Source organism: Octopus bimaculoides, chromosome 12 (assembly GCF_046866305.1).
Source record: "Octopus bimaculoides isolate indiv1 chromosome 12, ASM4686630v1, whole genome shotgun sequence".
NCBI classification, from domain to species: Eukaryota; Metazoa; Mollusca; class Cephalopoda; order Octopoda; family Octopodidae; genus Octopus; species Octopus bimaculoides.
This window is the reverse complement of record NC_142939.1, coordinates 54,551,625-54,572,070: the sequence shown is the minus strand read 5'-3', so window position 1 is coordinate 54,572,070 and position 20,446 is coordinate 54,551,625. Positions and strand designations below refer to the sequence as shown.

Below are 20,446 nucleotides of genomic sequence, written 5' to 3'. Positions count from 1 at the left end.
CGGCGAGAAGTCGAAGTTTAATAAGGATGATGGAGTGAGTTAAGTTATGCTGAAAGCGTCCGATAGGACAGCGACATACTTATTCTATTTCGTAGCACAGTACCATGACCATACACATATGCATTCAGACACAAAAGCACACATGACGCGCACACAAATGCGCGCGCATAACCCACTCCCCCACAGAGCACCTCTAAATATTGAATGTGATCTGATCGATTGATTTTGGTGTCCATCAATCTACTCTGTTTCATTAGATGATCGATTATACCGGAAAATCACAAGTGAATTTTCTTCGTATTACTTGCCAGACTACCTCCATGAGAAGCAGCGATTCTAGGATATTTTAGTTTTGACTGGTATCCTGATAGAACAATGAGTCACCCATTGCTTAGTTAAGGAAATATGGCAAGTGTTCGTCATTGTGTCCTACGTAAAGCGACATAATCCAGAATAAGCAGGCCAATACACTTCCAGGATATCGCAGGTCTTATTAAATATGTCACGCATATTGTGTTAAAACGGATGCATTACATAACCTTTTCCGAGTAAAAATGATATTTGGGTCAGTCATGATTGGGAAGTTTCTGATTATATTTCTACTCAGTGAAAGCCGATTTGCAGCTAAATAACAATAATAACAAGTACATGTGATCGCGTGTGTTAAAAACCTAATTAATTGATGCGATCGACTGATATAAGACAGATCGATATAGGATTGACTGTTGACCTTGTTACAAGAAAATGTGACGAATGTGATGCGAGGGTGTCGCCGAAGTAGTCCGTACCCTAGTTTTGCTAGCTGGTTAAAGCTATTTAAGAGTAAAGTATATACTTACTTACACATACATGGACATCCCAACTATAGTTTTATCACTATTCCGTTACAATATCTGTAGATTCATATCTGTGTATGAATCAATTATATATTTATTTGTTTTGGCGCAAGATCAAAATAGGAGGGAGAGCAGTTGAAATCGATCGTTTCACTCGAATCTATTTCACTATTGGCAAACGAGAGAAGCCTCTAGGTGGTCGTTCTAACTTACTAGATATAACAGACCCAACATGTACGAAAACGTTTCCATCTTCATTACAGAGTGACGCCACAAATATATGTACAATGGAAACGGACAAAGGGGTCTTGCCTTTTGCAGCCCCTCACATGAATATAAAAAGCAGAATAACCGAATATTAATGAACTTTCTGAATACAAACATTAGAGATAGCCATTATAAAAAGACGTATGTGGAGCTGCCCCCACCTTTTATTACATTAGTATGTGTTGTCTCCATGTAATACTTATTCAAACACAAGTGGACTGGCCAAACAAGATTTGTGTTTCATCGTTAGTAATAAGACACAAATTTCAGCACTTTCCACTGGTTATCCGGCAAACAATCAGCTTGGACACCCAGTTCTCGATTACGTCGTTTAGCTACTGATAGAGTAGCTGACATATTATAATATTGGCTCGATCGACAACAATACAGTCGTTTCAAGCAAACGAAACTTTATTCATTGGAAATAAAGCATTGTTATTTTGTAGAGAGTATCGCATAATAGAGGAATACATCTGGCAAACTCTGACCGACAAATACATTTAGTTCGCTGTTTTATTACAAATATCAGCTTGCAGATATATATGTAAGAAATACAATAATTTAGATTTAAACACGCTGACAAATACAAAGATATACAAACGTATTTATGCGTAAGTATATATATATATATATATATATATATATATATATATATATATATATATATATATATATATATATATATATATATATATATATATATTGCCTACCAATGCCATATGTGCATCATTTAACTTCAGTATAAATATATACATATATATATGAATGTGTGTGTGTGTGTGTGTATCTATATATATATATATATGTATATATATCCGCATAAGTCGATACATATATGCATGCATACATACATATATTCATACGTATATATATATATATATATATATATATATATATATATATATATATATATATATATATATATATATATATATATTTCTCCACATACGTAGATATAACATACCATGATTGATAAATGATATATGTGATATCAAAATCTACATGCGGAATGATGTATTAGAATACGTATGTGTGTGTTTGTCTGTGAATGTTTATGTGTGTGTGTGTGTGTGTGTGTGTGTGTGTTTGTGTGTGTGTTATCAGAGAAGGAGATGTAGTGCGCGTGACATTTGCAAGTCCTCTCTCACTTTGGTGCTCGGTGGTTGGTATTTCAGTCAGAACCACTATATATATATATATATATATATATATATATATATATATATATATATATATATATATATATAAATGTCTGTAGGAAAAGCGTGAGTAGTGAAGGTGGGTGTTTTCTGGGTAGAAAGAAATATTAGATAAATTGAGCAAGTGTTTACTGTGATATTGTCTAGAGAATAAGTGTATGTGTCTATGCACATTACATATATATCTCTCTTTCTGTGTGTGTGCATATATATATATATATATATATATATATATATATAAGCATGTACTTATTATGTATGCGTACGCTTATGAGTAAGAGAGAGAGAGAGAGAGAGAGAGAGAGAGAGAGAGAGAGAGAGAGAGAGAGAGAGGGTGGAAATTACTTTTTGTGTCTGTACGCTTATATATTCCAACTCTCTTTTGATACAGACACGGAGACCGTATATGAAAGTGCATTGTAAAGCGGTATCGGCTATTGAGAGTTGTAAACAAGCCACCCTTTCTAAAAAAAAAAGGCAATTACGCTGAGATAAAAGAAAAATAGTATTTCAAAGATATACATAGAAGCTCGTTTTATATCTAAAATTTTTCCTCGGTTATATGGATTAATGTACGAAGGTATCTAGAGACATATTTGATTGCAGCCAGTTACCCATTCTTAATTCCATTCTTTCTCGTATATGTCAATTTTGTCGGCATCAACATTTAACTTTTCTATACTAAATTCCCTACATCAGTGGTTTTCAATCTTTTTTTGACATCGAGGCACAAAGGAAATCAAACAAAAATTTCCTGGTGCACTTCGCATATGAAGTTAAAATAAAACAGTTTTAATGTTAAACATTTCTTTACGTGTGTGTGTGTGTGTGTTTTGTTTCCGTGTGCGTATATGTTATGTGTCTATACCTTGTCTAATAGCGTCTGTAATATTTTTTTTTCATCAGTTTCCCATAGCTAAATTCCTAACCATATCATAGATGTGTTGAAGATACTTCCTCAGGATAATGTGTGTCTTGTTCTCTTTTCTACGAGCAGTAACCAGGGCCAATGTTACCAGTATAGTTGTTACTGCCGCAATATCGGCAAGCGAATATATATATATTTCTTTTTTTTTTGTCAGTTCAACCATCATTTGTTTATCTTAACTTTGTAACATGATACGTGTATCGGTTCTGTCATTAATCGTTTATTTTCGTAAGGAATTCCGTCGAGAAGTGCTGTCCACTGTTCTTTTCCCGTTTAGTTACATTTTCTTGTATTGTGCAGTGCATTGCGCCATCATTAAAATGGCGGGACCGTGTCATAATTACAAGCACAATATAGCCATAGTTATAAAGCACCAAGCTGGTTTAATTGTTAGCACACCGAGCCAAATGCTTATCGGCATTTCGCCCGTCTTTACGTTCTGAGTTCAAATTCCGCTGAGGTGTACTTTACCTTTTATCCTTTCGGGCAGGATAAAATAAGTTCGAATTGAGAAATGGGGGTTGATGTAATCGACTTAAGTCTCCCCCGAAATTACAGTCATTAAGTTTAGAACTTCCAACATTTGTAACTGAATTACTGAAACGTAATGACCATTAGTGGCTGAACTAAAGACTGCAAATTCCAAATGACATCATAAGTACTCCACTCTATCCACTAGGTAACCGCACTCATTTTTATATATTGATGTATTAAGGCGGCGAGCTGGCAGAAACATTAGCACGCCGAGCAAAATGCCTGGCGGCATGTTGTCTGGCCATACCTCTTGAATTCAGATTCTGCTGAGGTCCACTTTGTCGAGACCGATAATATAAGCACTAGTTGCGCACTGGGGTCAGTGTAATCGATTTATCCCCTACCCAGAAATTGCTGGCTTTCTGCCAAAATTTGAAATCAATATATTGATATATTAATACATTAATATATAGTGTTAATTTGTGATGTGGTTTAATGCTTTTTGTTGTCTATTGTTTCAGGCTTTTGGTAATGATTTAACCTATTCTCTATATATATATATACGCACAGAGAGAACAGTATATCTCTCTCTCTCTCTCTCTCTCTCTCTCTCATATATATATATATATATATATATATATATATATATATATATATATATATATATATATATATATATATATATATAGTCAGTGTATGAAAAATCGTTTCATTTATTCATCAGATTTAAATGTTTTCAGCTGATAATGGTAGGCACAGTATAGCCGAATGTTTTGGAGTTCGCCTTTCCAGCACTACGTCTCGGTACCAATTCAGCGGCATGTCACTTTGCACAAGTGCCATCTTTTTATATCTTCGAGTCGATTCATATTTTGTAAGTGAAACTGACAGGCTCCGCCTTGTCACATTTTCACGCCGATTCCATCTAGAATCACATTTAGGGTACCCTTACCTGTGAGATAATAATTCATAACCCGTGTATTCTTATCTGTAAGGGTACCCTTACCTGTGAAATAATAAATAATTCCAGAAGCCAAATGATCGGAAACTTTTTCCTGACATCTCGTTTTATAATCGAATGTTATCTACGGCGCTTTGTATGTTCTGGTCACCATATAGTTCAGAGGTTTTGAATTTGATAATTTCATAATAAAACCTATGTAGCATGATCACTGTAGAGAGCAACCATATATTTTATACAGAATGGAATCCCTATATATATTTTATATGAAAAAAATACAATCAAATATATGTTGTATATAATATATTGGGGCAGTGTACCTCGGCTACAATTTCGAAATTCTTAAGATAGCACTATAAGCTACTTTACAAACGAGTGACTATAAAAGAAGCATAATGGGGGATGTATGTTAATAATCATAAAGGATTTTACGCGTTCTCTTTATAAAATTATTAAGAGTCTTTTTTTTTTTCACTTTCGTCGGATTCCTACTAGTTTCCTTAAAACACCTAAAAATGCATTCAACTATTATTCTAATATTGTTCTCTTTGTGTTCGTATTGTATTTTTCTGTTTTGTCTATTACAATATATATTGTTGATTAGTCTTTGTCTCACACTGTTGATCTCTTTAGCTTCACTTAGTACTTCGCTGGTGCGAGAGAATCTAAATGAACATCATATTAGATACGTTACCACTGATAGTTGAGATGCAGTGTAGACGTTTTTTTTTGTTTGGATGTAAGAATATGCGTGGTATATTTGTGTCAATGGTGTAAAAGGAGGCGATCTAGCTGTCATTAGCGATATGGACGTTTATGTAAAATACTTGAGAGTATGAGGATGTAAAATCTTTAGTGATAGATTAAGGAAATTTCTTCTTAACATCTCCCCGACCCCAAGAAAGTAAATAGAGGTAGGAGCTCATACGAAACTAAGAAAAGTAACACTCGAACAAATAAAAGTAGAACAGAATAGTATTATTTCAATACAACAAATCTATAAAAAGAACGTACTTTCTGTGTGTGTGTGTGTGTGTGTGTGTGTGTGTGTATGCATGCATATGCATATACATATGAAGAGACATATATATTTATATATATATATATATATGAACACACACACACATATGTCATATATACGTATATATAAATAAAAGACTGTGAATATACATACATATGCATTCACTCATTTACAGGGCACTTTATACAAACGCCTACATTAGCATACTCTTATACGCAAATATATATTCAAAATAAGTCAATGAACGTTTGTAACAATACACGAATTGTTGTAATATAATATATATACATACACACACACACACACACACATATATATATATATATATATATATATATATATATATATATATATATATATATATATATGTGTGTGTGTGTGTGTGTGTGTGTGTGTGTGTGTGTGTGTGTGTGTGTGTGTGTGTGTGTGTGTGTGTGTGTTTGCATATTAGTATGGATTTGTGTGGCGTTTAGTGTGTGTGTGTGTGTGTGCACGCGTGCAATATCAATGTGAGAGAAAGAGAGAGGGAGAGAGAGAGAGAAGCGGAGAGAGAGATGGTGTGTTGGAGTACGTAATAAACCGTACAATAAATTGTAATTTTCTTTAGTAATCTGACATTTTACTAGTATTCGTAGCAGCGGCATCAACAGCAGCAATAACAACATCAGTAGCCGCAGCAGCAGCAACATAAGCAGCAGCAGCAGCAGCAACAGTAGGAACCCCAATTACCAGCAGCAGCAGCACCGCCACCACAACCCCTATCACCATCTCCTCTAACAACCCCGCCATCAACAGCACTAACATTATCAACTATAGCAGCAACAACAGCAATGACGTTAGCAGCAGAAGTCTTATTGGTGGTGGTAGTCGTAGTAGTAGTAGTAGTCGTAGTAGTAGTAATAGTAGTAGCAGCAGCAGTAGTGGTAGTAGTCGTAGTAGTAGTATTAGTGATAGATAGCTAACGCGTAAATGTCAGGTTTAGGTTGGAAAAATCGATAATTCTTTAAGCAATGTGCCTGGATATCAACATGAATTCTTGGAGAAAAACATCGGCAAAAGAAAGCCGTTGTTGTTGTTGTTGTTATTGTTATTATTATTATTATTATTATTATTATTATTATTATTATTATTATTATTATTATTATTATTATGGCGGCGAGCTGGCTGAATCGTTAGCATTCTGGGCGAAATGCTTAGCGGTGTTTCGTCTGCCGCTACGTTCTGTGTTCAAATTCCGCCGAGGTCGACTTTGCCTTTCATCCTTCGGGGTCGATAAATTAAGTACCAGTCGCATACTGCGGTCGATCTAATCGTCTGGTCTCCCCACTCCAAAATTTCGGGCCTTGTGCATAGAGTAGAAAAGGTTGTTATTGTTATTGTTATTATTTTTATTATTAAGGCGGCGAGCTAGTAGAATCGTTTAACGGCGAAAAAATGCTCAGCGGCATTTTAGCCCAGTGTAAGTTCTGAGTTCGAAATCTACCGAGGTCGGCTTCGCCTTATTCCCATTCTAGGGTCGATAAAAGAAATAACAGTTGAGAACTCTGACCGATTTAATCGACTTTCCCCTTCCTTCGAAACTGCTGGCCTTATGCCAAAATTCTCCATCATCATCATCATCTTCTTTCTTTCTTTCTTTCTTTCTTTCTTCTTACCCTTATTTCTTTCTTCTTTTAAAACGTTCTTCATCAGTTACTTTTCCATTCTTCTTTCTTTCATTCTTCTCTTTCATTATTCATTCATTCACTATTTCTCATTCACGCATACTATTACTCCATTCATTCCTTCTTATACTCCTTCCACTTCTTTTATTCACTAATTCATTCTTCTTCCCCATTTTTTCATTATCATTCCCCATTAATTCATTCACACGCTTCTTCTTCGGCTTTTATTCCCATATTCATTCATTGATTCATTCGCTTTTCTTCTCTTTCATCCATTCACGCTGTCGCTTCTCCATCCGTCATCAAATCATTTATTCATATGAGTTTCCCTTATTCATTTTCTTATACCCCATGCGTCATTCACTCCTTCTTATACTTCTTCTCCATCCTTCATCTCTACACATTCCCAATGTAACCACCATTTCGTTTCTTCTCCATCTCTCATTCATTCATTCATTCATTCACTTCTTCCCTCTTCTTTTTGATACTCTCCATGCTCCATTTAATTATACATACCTCTTTCCCAATCTTCATTCTTCATTCTTCTTCCTCATTCATTCACTCCTTCTTATGCTTCTTCTCCATTCTTCTTCCTCATTCATTCACTCCTTCTTATGCTTCTTCTCCATCCTTCATCTCTACACATTCCCAATGTAATCACCCTTTCGTTTCTTCTCCATCTCTCATTCATTCATTCATTCACTTCTTCCCTCTTCTTTTTGATACTCTCCATGCCTCATTTAATTATACATACCTCTTTCCCAATCTTCATTCTTCATTCTTCTCCCTCATTCATTCACTCACTCTACTCTATCATTCATTCAGACCTTCATTCATTCCTACTTTTCATCCTCATTCTTCAGTATATTCTTCATGCTTCATTTCTTCTTTTCTTCTTTCATTCATCTTCTTTCTAATTCTTCATTCTACTCCTTTACACAATCCTTTTTTTCTTCTTTTCTTTTCTTTCTTCCGTTCTATTTTATTACATTTGTTTCTCCCTTTCTTTCTATATATTCGTAATTCTTTGGCATGAAATCCAAAGTAGAACGGGTGAAGCTGATGCTATAGCTGCCTCCTGGCATAAAGTGCTAGATAACTTGATTAAAACTTACTTTATTGTTCCGTAATTTTCTAACTGCTACGGGGTCAGCATATTGAAAGAAAACATACAGTGTGATGCACCAGAAAAGGGAGAGCAATGATAAAATAGTCTGTGCAATTGATGTTGGCAAATAGTACTGTGTCAGAGTTACTACATTGGTAATAGTAGTTTTGGTTGTTGTAAGTGTTGACTTGGTAGCACACACTTGTAATACTGTAATAGCATTATTTGGCGAATTGGAGAAAGAAACAACGAAACAATGTGTATATCGAATTGATTAAGAATTACTACGCATATACTTATCATGTGTGCACCGATTGAAAACCCACACACACACATATATATATGTATATTTATATATATATATGTATATATATATATATATATATATATATATATATATATATATATATATATATATATATGTGTGTGTGTGTGTGTGTGTGTGTGTGAACATATTCATACGACACACATGCATACATATATATGTTGATACTTACTCACACATCCACATATGTATATATATATATATATATATATATATATATATATATATATATATATATATGCATTTATATATATATATATATATGCATTTATATATATATATATATATATATATATGCATTTATATGAATGCATATTTATCCATACACTTATAAACGTATGTATAGTTATATGTATTTACATAAATACACACAGAAGTATAGAGTTATAAATTTGCAGACTGCCGTGTGAAGATCTTGTCTAGATGCATTCAAATGGTTGCTAGTTCATATCGTTTAGTAGTAGCCGCGCCCGGTGTTCATGCAGAAGCCACTTATCGCTGATATAACAAAGTTCGCACATCTGTAAATAGCAACTAACTAGCTTAGTAATCCATACCATTCTAAGCCGTCATAATGTTTTGAAAATATTACGTGTTTTGTTAACCTACTGTGCTAAATTCAGATAATCCCTCGAGTTGGAGGGTACCGTGGCACAACGACTTGTCCTAATTAGACTTGTTGCAGTTACAGCCAGATTACTTTGTTTTATCCCCAAGATGTAAAGTATTAGAGCTACCATTGAGTTGCCCTCAATCGATTGCATAAGGGTAAAAATGTTACAGAATCAAACCAGTGATGTAATCTGGAGAGATTTATAACTAATATTTTCCTCCAGTAAAATGCTTAAATGCAAAATAGCAATCGTCTTCCCCAAGATACAAAGTATGAGGTTACGAAATAGTTTTCTCACAGTAAACGAAATACAACCAAGTTCGTCAATGTTGTCTCCATGGTACGTTAGCACTGATTTCCTCTTCACTGAACTACGTCACGATGCTATGATTACAACGATCACGACCTGACGGAACTTGAATATGTATAGAAACTTTACTTGACTACTCAACATATATTGTCTCGTTTTCATTTCACCTTAATTTTAACGATTATGTAAATTCTAAACACTAAAATATTTAACTAGGTTCCTGAACACCCAATTACGTAATGAGAGCCCATTTTACCAACGCAAGTCATGATAGTATCCGATTAATCTTTAGTAAACTACATGTTCAGGAATGCTCAAAGTGGGAACGTAAACTATTTTAATTCTAATACATAGAGATTAGATAATGAACTATCATTACACAGAACGTCGACCTTCTGGACTATTTACCCTTTTCAGATATTTCCCATGTAAATCATTGTCACTGCTCTGACTAAGATTAATTTCAGCCTTTTGATCAGAACCTTAGCATTCTGCTATAATAAGCAAGTACGAACACTAGACCTAGTTGAGTTTCTAGGGTGCTACACAGTAAAACCTGCCGACGGTCAACTGTTTAACTTCGATGAAGATGCTTTAAATCTTATCAAAAACTGTAATCTGTAACTATTAGCTAATATATTTAATATTTGCTGTTATAGTCACAGGAAAATCAGAAACGGCAGGAGAGAATCGCAGTCCTATTAACTGATTAAATCATTTCTTGATAGGAAAAATTTCAGCAACATGGAAGTTTAGAGAGCACTCCTGGAACTCTCAGTCTATACATTATTAAAAAGTACAAGAGCAGCAATAAAAGTAATTGTTTTGAATTCTTGGCATAAAGACAGCAATGTTAGGGTGATGAGGCAAGTCCACATCATCGACCACCAGTGGTCAACTCGTACTTATATAATCGACCCCGATTCGATGAAAGGTACAACGGTCTAGGTGAGATTTGCATTCAGAACATAAAGTTGGAAGAAATGCTGCCAAGTGATTTATCCGACGTTCCAATGACTTTTCCAGTTTTTGACATCCTATAATAATAATAATAATAATAATAATAATAATAATCATTTATACTATAGGCACAAGGCCTAAAATTTGCAGGAAGTGCTGCTAGTCGATCACATCCACTCCAGTGCCTGACTGTCATGTATTTCATCGACCCTGAAAGGATGAAAGGCAAAGTCGACCTTGGCGGAATTTGAAGTCAGAACGTAAAGATAGACAAAATGCCGCTAAGCATTTTGCCCGGCGTGCTAACAACTCTGTCAGCTGGGTCCTTTAATAATAATAATAATAATAATAATAATAATAATAATAATAATAATAATAATAATAATAATAATAACAATAGTAATAATCTGCTGAACATTGAATTACTTTAAGTGCCTTTTCTGGTTTCAAGAATTGAACTTAGAACTCGATATTAGAAGCTAATGATTTCTAGTTTTCTTGCTACAGCATACAGCAATGTATTATGCTGCTACACTGCCTATTTAGAGGGAAGTAGACTCATCTATTCATAGTTAATTGTCTTTGTCATGGACAGAACTCTGTGCCAGGAACAGCCAATCACTAGGTCGGTTTCCAATATCTTCTTAACTTGGCTCAATTCTTCACCTAACTGTAAATAGCTAGGATGGTTTACTACAACAGAGATGTCAAAAATGGTGAGTATTGTATAAATTACGATCGTGACTTTATTTGGATTGCCAAGTTAAAATCCTTTTCTTGGCTAGGGTTATGATAGATACTTTCAGACAGCTGACCTACTTTAACAATTGCATTAAGCAACAACACGATATGAAATAATCAAAGGCAAAAATCAAAATTAAAGTACACAGTATATCAGGAGAATATTGGGTTGTTTGTTAGCGTATGGTGTAGTAGGTGTGAGGCAGAGACAATATGGTAAAATATGAGAGAAAAGAATAGAGATTACTTGCAAGAAATCTATGAGCTAATCTTGTATGTTTGCTTTTCCCTATCCGTTTGTTTATCTTACTGTCTATTCCTCTGTTTGTGTGTGCGCGTATATTACATTATATTATGCTATAGGACATGTTATATGTGTGTGTGTGTGTGAGCGTGTGAGAGTGTATGTGTGTGTGTATAGGTATGGTGATAGAAACAGGAAAATAGAGCTCAAAATACGAGCACGTATATAATAATGTTTAGCAAAAGCAACACAGTAACTCAGGGGCCAGGAGGTTCGTGCTTTGGAATTTATCAAATAAGTGTCAACTCCTGAAACTCTCGGTCCTTGAGTTACTGTGTTGCTTCTGCTAAACACACACACACACGCACACACACTCACACACAGACACGCACACACACTCACACACACACACACACACTCACACACACACACACTCACACACACACACACGCATATGCATATATGGAAAGAGGACGAGAGAGAGAGAGACACACACACACACTCAAAAAGGCAAGCCATATGTGGCCTACCATATGATATCCTGTTCAGTTACTCTGAGAAGCACCTTGGCCAAGTCTGCACCACTATGGGCTCAGATCGACCAATGCCTCATGATTAAATTTCAGAGACAGAAATTGTATGGAACTTGGTAACCCATACAATGACTTTGACTTGTAATTCAGAAGTACCAGCTTTGTTACACACTGCATCATACTTACTCCAGTCTCAGATTTACGTTAAGAGTTCACGCGTCTATAGGACACTCCATGTATACGTGACTTCAAAGAGTAGGTAGTTCACTTCACCACACAACTGGTTTACTCACTGTCATCACTCATGAAAGTTCACTTACGCATATATATAACGTTGTGCGTTTCTCTCTCTCTCTCTCTCCCCCTCCATGTTTGTGTGTATTTACATAAGGCTTCCATTATGGGTGAGATATTGGAAGGAAATGCGATATAGTGATATAGTTAACGGGAGATAATAAAACAGAGATGTGCATTCTATAATTAATGGAATTGGAAATCAAATAAATATATAAAGTATTAAATATCCTCCTCAAATGACATGCATGTGAATTGGAAGATAAGATTAATTATCAGACACTTTTTTTTTACAGGTGTGCCAATCGTTGTTGTTGCTAACGAAAATTATATAGCTGTCTCTGAAAACGATGACTTCTATATGATATGGAAAAGAGATGGAGGCTGGAGTGGGTAGAGGTGAAGACTATTGATACAGATTAGAAAGGAAACGAAAGTATATCGGATGAAATTAAAGGACTTTTTGTTTTGTTTTTTGATTGTCGGTATCAGTTCTTTTATTGATTAATGAGTGATATTAGCTGATAATAATTACTAAAATACATAGGAAGATAATTGAAAACAGTTCATGTTCTGCTGTTTAGTAAACTGATTCAGTTTTCAAAATTAAATATGAGGACAAATAATAAAACAGATCAATATTAGTTTTACTAATTGATAGAATAAATTTCAAAAAGACAATATATATATATATATATATATATATATATATATATATATTTGATTCCCGAATACCCGGTATTGTAAAAAAAAAGTCCATACAGACAAAGTCTGTATTCTTTTTATCCTACATACAACGCTACATAATTTTGAAGAGTATGTTGTCTGTTAAAATGTTTTTAGCGATTCAATAGAATCTTAGCTGAAAATATGATGTATATTATATAGCAAATGATCTCCACCAACGCTGTCTAAACCCTCTCCTTGGATGAGTGTTAACGTATATTACAAATTTGCAACAAGCCAAGGAATCGACGTAGGCAAATCAAATCAAGACAGCCAAAACCAAAAGAGTGAACAGATGCTGCTGCATGACATCGCTGGAACTCATAATTCTCGAGTCACTAATCCATAATCTACGGAGTTAATGTTTTATATAATTTCGCCGCTTGCTTTTAACTTAGCTAACAATCTCAACGCAAGAGAAACTTTTGAAATGTTTGGCTTATACACAAGATAAAATTGCAAACCAAACCGCCTGACTGCCTCTAAATATTTTTCTTGTGAACAGCAAATAGAATAAACGAAATTAGTGACAATGCAAGATTGATCATTTTGAACCATATACAGTTTACATAAGTGATACGTTTGCAATTAAAAAGAAACAAATCTATGATAAAAGGCAAGTTTGAAGAGAATGCATTTAATTCGTACAGTATACAGTTCTACAGCTGTAAAATGTGTTCTTTCAAAAACGAGACAAATAGTTAACTACAGAATATCTTTCATTTAGGAGGTTCAGGATAAAGGTCATTCTAACCGTGGCAATCCCATTTATCTTTAATTGCATTAGTTGAGACTAATCTGACAGCTACTGCACTTATGCGGTGAAAATTCGGAGTGGTTCCAAACCGGATTAAAATTAAAGAATATTTGAGAGATGAATGAGTGACTCGAGTGCGAAAGGCACATTGAATGATACGGGTAAAACAAAAATGAATAAGCTAAATGAAACTTAGATAGAAGCTGCAATAATATGTATTTCTAGAATTAAAATAAATAAGAAACGTATGAGAGATGAATGCCAAAGACCCAAGAGAAAAGACAGCACAATTAAAATGACGAAACCAAAGAAACTAATTCATTGGAAGTTAGATTAATATGTATTTCTGTACTCGAGGTAGTATAGTTCACATTCTTTACAAAAAAGCAGGACGATTGAGGTCACAGAACGAAATGCCGAAACCGGCAAGTGGGGATAAAATTGATAAAATATTCAGATTCCCCAACAGCAAGCATGTTTCGGAATCGTGACATTTTATTATCTAGTATACCATCCCTTTATTTCAAAGAAAATTGTGATTTAAGGAAGATTTAGCTACGATTTCTCTGCGCTTCAGTGACTGTATAGAGAAACGTCCAATATCTTCATTAAGTTTTTCGTACGCAACCAATATGAGCTACACAAGGGATTGTTCAGTTGGAACATTGCAATCAACGAAGCTAACGTTCGCATATATAAGATAGCAACACTTCAAAAGCATTTCATCCTTTATCGTTCAAGCTTTAGAATGGGGAATAGTTTCTGATTTTTAAAATAAAGGGAAAAGGTAGAACTTACGAGTGTATATTCTAGAAAGGTATGTAGAACGTTCTTTTAATATTAAATACAGTTCTTACAGCGCAAGGTTTCTTATATGTTGCAGTGTTGCAGTTTGTGTCACGTCAATTTAAGGATAAAATAATAATATTATACGCCAGATGGTAAAACCAATAAGAAATCAACGAACAAAGATCGGGAGGTATAGAAATGAGACAAGGAGGGACACAGAAGAGACAGAGTGAGAAAGCTAGAGAGAGAGAAAGGATGAAATGAAGGATAAAGAATAGAGAAGAGTGAATGATAGAGAGGGAATGAAAAAGATGAGATAGAGGGAGGATAAAGAAGAGAAAAGATAGGATAGATTTTTTTCTATAAAGTTCACTGTTTACATCATGAGAGTGGTTCAAGTAGTTGAATCAAGAAACCCGGTAGAAATTACGTTGATGATATTAAAGCAATGATTATATGTAACTATGAATCGAAGTAGGACAATTACTGTACTATTGAATCCTGTAGGAACAGAAACAGGTATTTACGGCAAATCTCATTTCAACTAGAAGAAAAATGACTGATCTTCCATCAATGCAGTTTAATATCAGAGAGTTGCTTATGTCTTTAAATTATTTTTGCACCTCGTTCGGTGTCGGTTGCAACTGCCGATAAGTATTTAACTACGCTCCAAGAGGATGGAATTGTCTTGAAAACAAATGTCTGTGTGTGTGTGTGCTAGATAAACGATGGAAATCTCTGTAAGGTCACTACAGTACATGAAATATGCGACTGCTGTAAACCGTAAAACAGTACTACGAAGTGACCCCATTTCATCAGCCGTCTAAATTAGTATTCTTACGCATCAGGGTCACATCCATTGAAACCAGCAACCTACCAAGTGGGACCTCAGCTCAGAAAAGTATCGAGCAATTTCACTATGTATAATTTATGTTACAGAAGATAAACAAATATGAGATGTTGCAATAGAGTAACTATTATATATATATATACTCTTTTACACTTCTACTTCTTTCAGTCATTTGATTGTGGCCATGCTGTATCACCGCCTTTTAGTCGAGCAAATCGACTCCCGCAACTTATTTTTGTAAGCCTAGTACTTATTGTATCCAACCGCTAAGTTATATATGTGACGAGCTTCTTTCAGTTTCCGTCTACCAAATCCACTCACAAGGCTCTGGTCGGCCCGAAGCTATAATAGAAGACACTTCCCCAAGGAGCCACGCAGTGAGACTGAACCCAGAACCATGTGTTATATATATATATATATATATATATAATCGTGTGTGTGTGTGGTGGTGCGTGTGCGAGCGAGCGTGAATGATAATCTCAACAGAATTTTGCAAGACCAGTTAGGATAATAATCTGAAAGCAAGTATACCGCAAGCCTGGATTTTTTTTCCTCCACAGACGTGACTCTGATCACCTAGGGCGAAAAACAAAATACCCTTTTTTAAGATTCCACGTTATGTATAAAAAATCTCTCCCTCCTTCTCTGTCTGTCTGTCTGTCTCTCTGTCTCTCTCTGTATGTATATATATATATATATATAAGGGCATTACTATACAATAACGCCTCACGCCATGAGGGACTCTAAGGTCAGACTACTATAAAAAACACATTTTTACCGAATGCGAGGAAATGCAACTCTCAAAGCCGTATTATACTGACGAGTAGAAGTTGTATAATACTACAATAACTACGAAATCATGATCTATAATTTAGTTCGTTTTTTTAAGGGGTTGGCTTTGAGAGTTGCATTTCCTCGCATTCGGTAAAAATGTGCTTTTTTATAGTAGTCTGACCTTAGAGTCCCTCATGGCGTGAGGCGTTATTATATAGTAATGCCCTTATATAAATATAAATATATATTTCGGGAATAAATGATGAATTTTTCCCTTATGAGGTTTTTTTCAGGCTAGCTACTTGATAAATTCTTGTAAAAGAATTCGTCCTATTATTGAATTTATATATATATATATATATATATATATATATATATATATATATATCAACAATTAGAGAAAGAAGAACTTGATGACTGCAATTCGTGGGCTTTTATTATTTGGTCTTACACCATACAATATGGGGTTTAGACTTAGTTAATTGGGCATTCACAGATCTCACAACGGACTATAAATTCAGGTAGAAGATAATATCATCAAGTTTTCAATGATTTCCCAACAGCTAACTTTTTACCAATGACGCAATTTTCTTAGACGCTAATAAGTTCCATACAGTATTCTTCACACAGCAGGTTAAACTTGACTCCTCTACATAAGAAGATTTATTACAGATATTCTGCTTAGCTTGTTTGTTATCTAGAACTCTGCCAAGCATCTAAGGGGTTTCAGCTGACAGAGATCAAATGATTCCCATCTTTCCCACTGAAAGAAATAGCTAAGATTCTCATGTCAGATTGCGGCAACAGAAATACTAATAATAAAGAGACATAACAGATACAGTTAACTATATATTATGTATATGTACACGTGGTTTGTGTGTGCGCGTGCGCGTTCGCAAATAAATGATGCAATAACAAGTCTTTAAACATACATGCTTATACAGTGCAAGCACAAATATATATGTGGGTGTGAGTGTGCGTGTGCGCGCGCTATGTGTGTAATAGAAATAAGACTGACAACTCATTTTAACAGATTTATTTACCAAAATTGCATGAATATCTTGAAATACTTATGAGTAAATCTATTAAATAAAATCGCCATTGGCTTCAACCACGGCTTCCAGAGTACTACGGAATCTCTTGCAACTCTTCTGGATGGTCTCCTTGTTTAAGTTGCTGAATGCCGCCATAATCCTTGCATTTAGTTCATCTTTAGTATTACAAAGAGTTATGTTGCTCTCTCGCTCAACTACGCCTCACACACTAATCAAAGGAGTCGCAGTCTGCGAAGTTAGGTGGCCAATTGTTAGGAGTGATGTGGTCCCAGAAATTTACTGACAGTCATAACTGGGTTCTCCTGCTTTTGTGGCATGGTGCAGAATCCTGTTCCCAGATATAGGGTCTTTTAGCAGCTACTCCCTTGACTCAGGCAGCTCTACCTCCTCCAGGCACTTGATATAGGTCTCCATGATGAGTCAGAGGCCGTGTGGGAAGATGAATGGAGGCATAACGCCGCCATCACAACTGATCACTCCAAACACCATGATGTTGACTGGATGTTTGATTTTTTTTTCACTCTCGATATATGTTTTGTGAACAATATGTCTTCAGACTGACACCTAAACATTCTGAAAAGTTGGTATTGTAGCATGTCGTTTTGAAATTTCTGGCAGAGTGAATTGCGTCATTATGTTGTTTTCTTCACAGACGGTGCTCAACCGATCCTGCTATATACTGTGTTGTCGAAAAAATTAAAAGTTAAAAATGCCCATGTGCAAAATTAAAAATATAAGATGGTGACAATTTACCTATCGCATCCTGTGTATGTGTATATACATACATACATACATACATACACACACACACACACACACACATATATATATATATATATATATATATATATATATATATATATATATATATATATATAAGCTCAAATATTCCTAGGTTTATATATAAACCTATACAAGTATATATGTATATATATTTATATATATATATTCATACACTCACACATATATCTAGGTTCATATACCACTTCGCCTGTCTCAGATATTGACTCTTATCTAGTGTCATATTCACATACACACACGTGCATGAAGTACAATACATAATAACCCCTTCACTCTCACATACACAGACGCATACACATACATGCCATATGTATATATATTCGTACACAATCATGCACATATGTGCATGTGAGGCGGCAAATATCTTAGATGTATGTAATAGGAACGAAAAGTGTACTCAGACACTTAATAATTTCTGTACTGTTCTCGCAAATGAAAGATTTTCCGAAGAGTTCCTGTAATTTTTTTCATATTTTACAAGTAAATCCAATTACTTCTTGTGAGATAAAAATCATTCTAGAAACTTGACGTCGTTAACTGGAAGCAGTTCACTTTTATTAATTTTAATTGTCGATTATTGTTTTAGCGAAAGCTCATTGTTACATATTAGCTCTATATGATTGTAAAGATGGTAACATTAGCTCTTTGAAACACAAGTCACTGTATAGTTGGATATCTTTGAAGAAATATTCTGTTTAAATTGTTATGACTCTTTTTACATATTTATTGTTGTGATTTCTTTACCACCAAGTCAACCGTAATTGAATTGATCCATAAGGAACAGCATTACAGTTGTTAATATGCAATTTTCATAAGGCGGTGTGTTGGTAGAATCGTTAGCACGCCAGAAAAAATGCTTAGGTGCATTTCATCCGGCTTTATTGCACTGAGGTCCACTTTGTTTTTCCTCCATTTTGGTATAGATTAAGTATATCAGTTGAGCACTGGGGTCGATGTAATCGACTAAACATCTCCCTCAAAATTGCTTTCAATTCGTCCGTCTTTATGTTCTGAGTTCAAATTCCGTCGATGTAAAATTTGCTTTACATTCTTTCATGGATCGATGAAATATGTACAGGCCGATTGATTACATCGATCTCAGTCTGCAACTGGTACGTATTCCATCTATTCTAAAAAGATGAAAGGCAAAATCAGCCTCGGCGGGTATATATTAAAAGACCCAACAACGAAAATGACAAAAATATTACAGCTGCAATAAATATTGAAACCGGAACGTCAAAAGAGAGCTCGAAATACATCATAGCATTTTCAACAGTTTTTAACAGGTCCTTATTTCAAGATAGCACATTCTTCATTGTAACTACAAACACAAATCTGTAGGTAAAAAAGTGGAATTGAAATCCTCTTAAAAGAACGTGATGGGTGAGTCTGAATAAGTGGATTCGTTGGAAATATCAGAAATTGGAAACTATTATTACTACAATGATATTTGCATGGAAAATAATCTACATTAATATAATTTTCTGTTCTACAAAGTGTGAAAACGATAAAGGCGGTTAGAAAACAATGAAGTTAAAATGAGTCTCAGAAAAATATCAAATACAAGAACGCTATATAGCTTAGAGAACTGTTACATATCGAAGTAGATGTAGCTTAAAAGCAAATTCTCTTCAGAATAAATATGCAGTAAAGAAGCAGATACAATAGAAATACGTTGAAATTTATACTCATATATTTAAAACGTCATTAAAATAAAGCAACATGTAACTAATATTGTACACATTTTGGTTGTTTTATTTATTTTTTAATCAAGCTTCTAATAGTAAATGTTTTATTGATTTTTTAAATCATTTCACAGAATCAGCTACCTAACAAATAAGAGACTATATTAAAACAGTCATATGATATATATATATATATATATATATATATATATATATATATATATAATACATATATATATATATATATATATAATACATATACATACATACATACATATATATATATATATATAATACATATACATACATACATACATACATATATATATATATATATAATACATATACATACATACATACATATATATATATATATATATAAATATATATATATATATATATATATATATATATATAATACATATACATACATACATATATATATATATATATATATATATATATATATATATATATATATATATATATATATATATATAATACATATACCTACATACATATATATATATA

General features: G+C 34.1%; 1 protein-coding gene across 3 annotated transcripts in view; it reads right to left on the bottom strand.

Moving 5' to 3' along the window:
• Positions 1-20,446, bottom strand: part of LOC128249177 (lachesin-like) — an 822,107-nt gene that overhangs the window by 671,949 nt on the left and 129,712 nt on the right. The gene's annotated exons all lie outside the window — the stretch shown is intronic.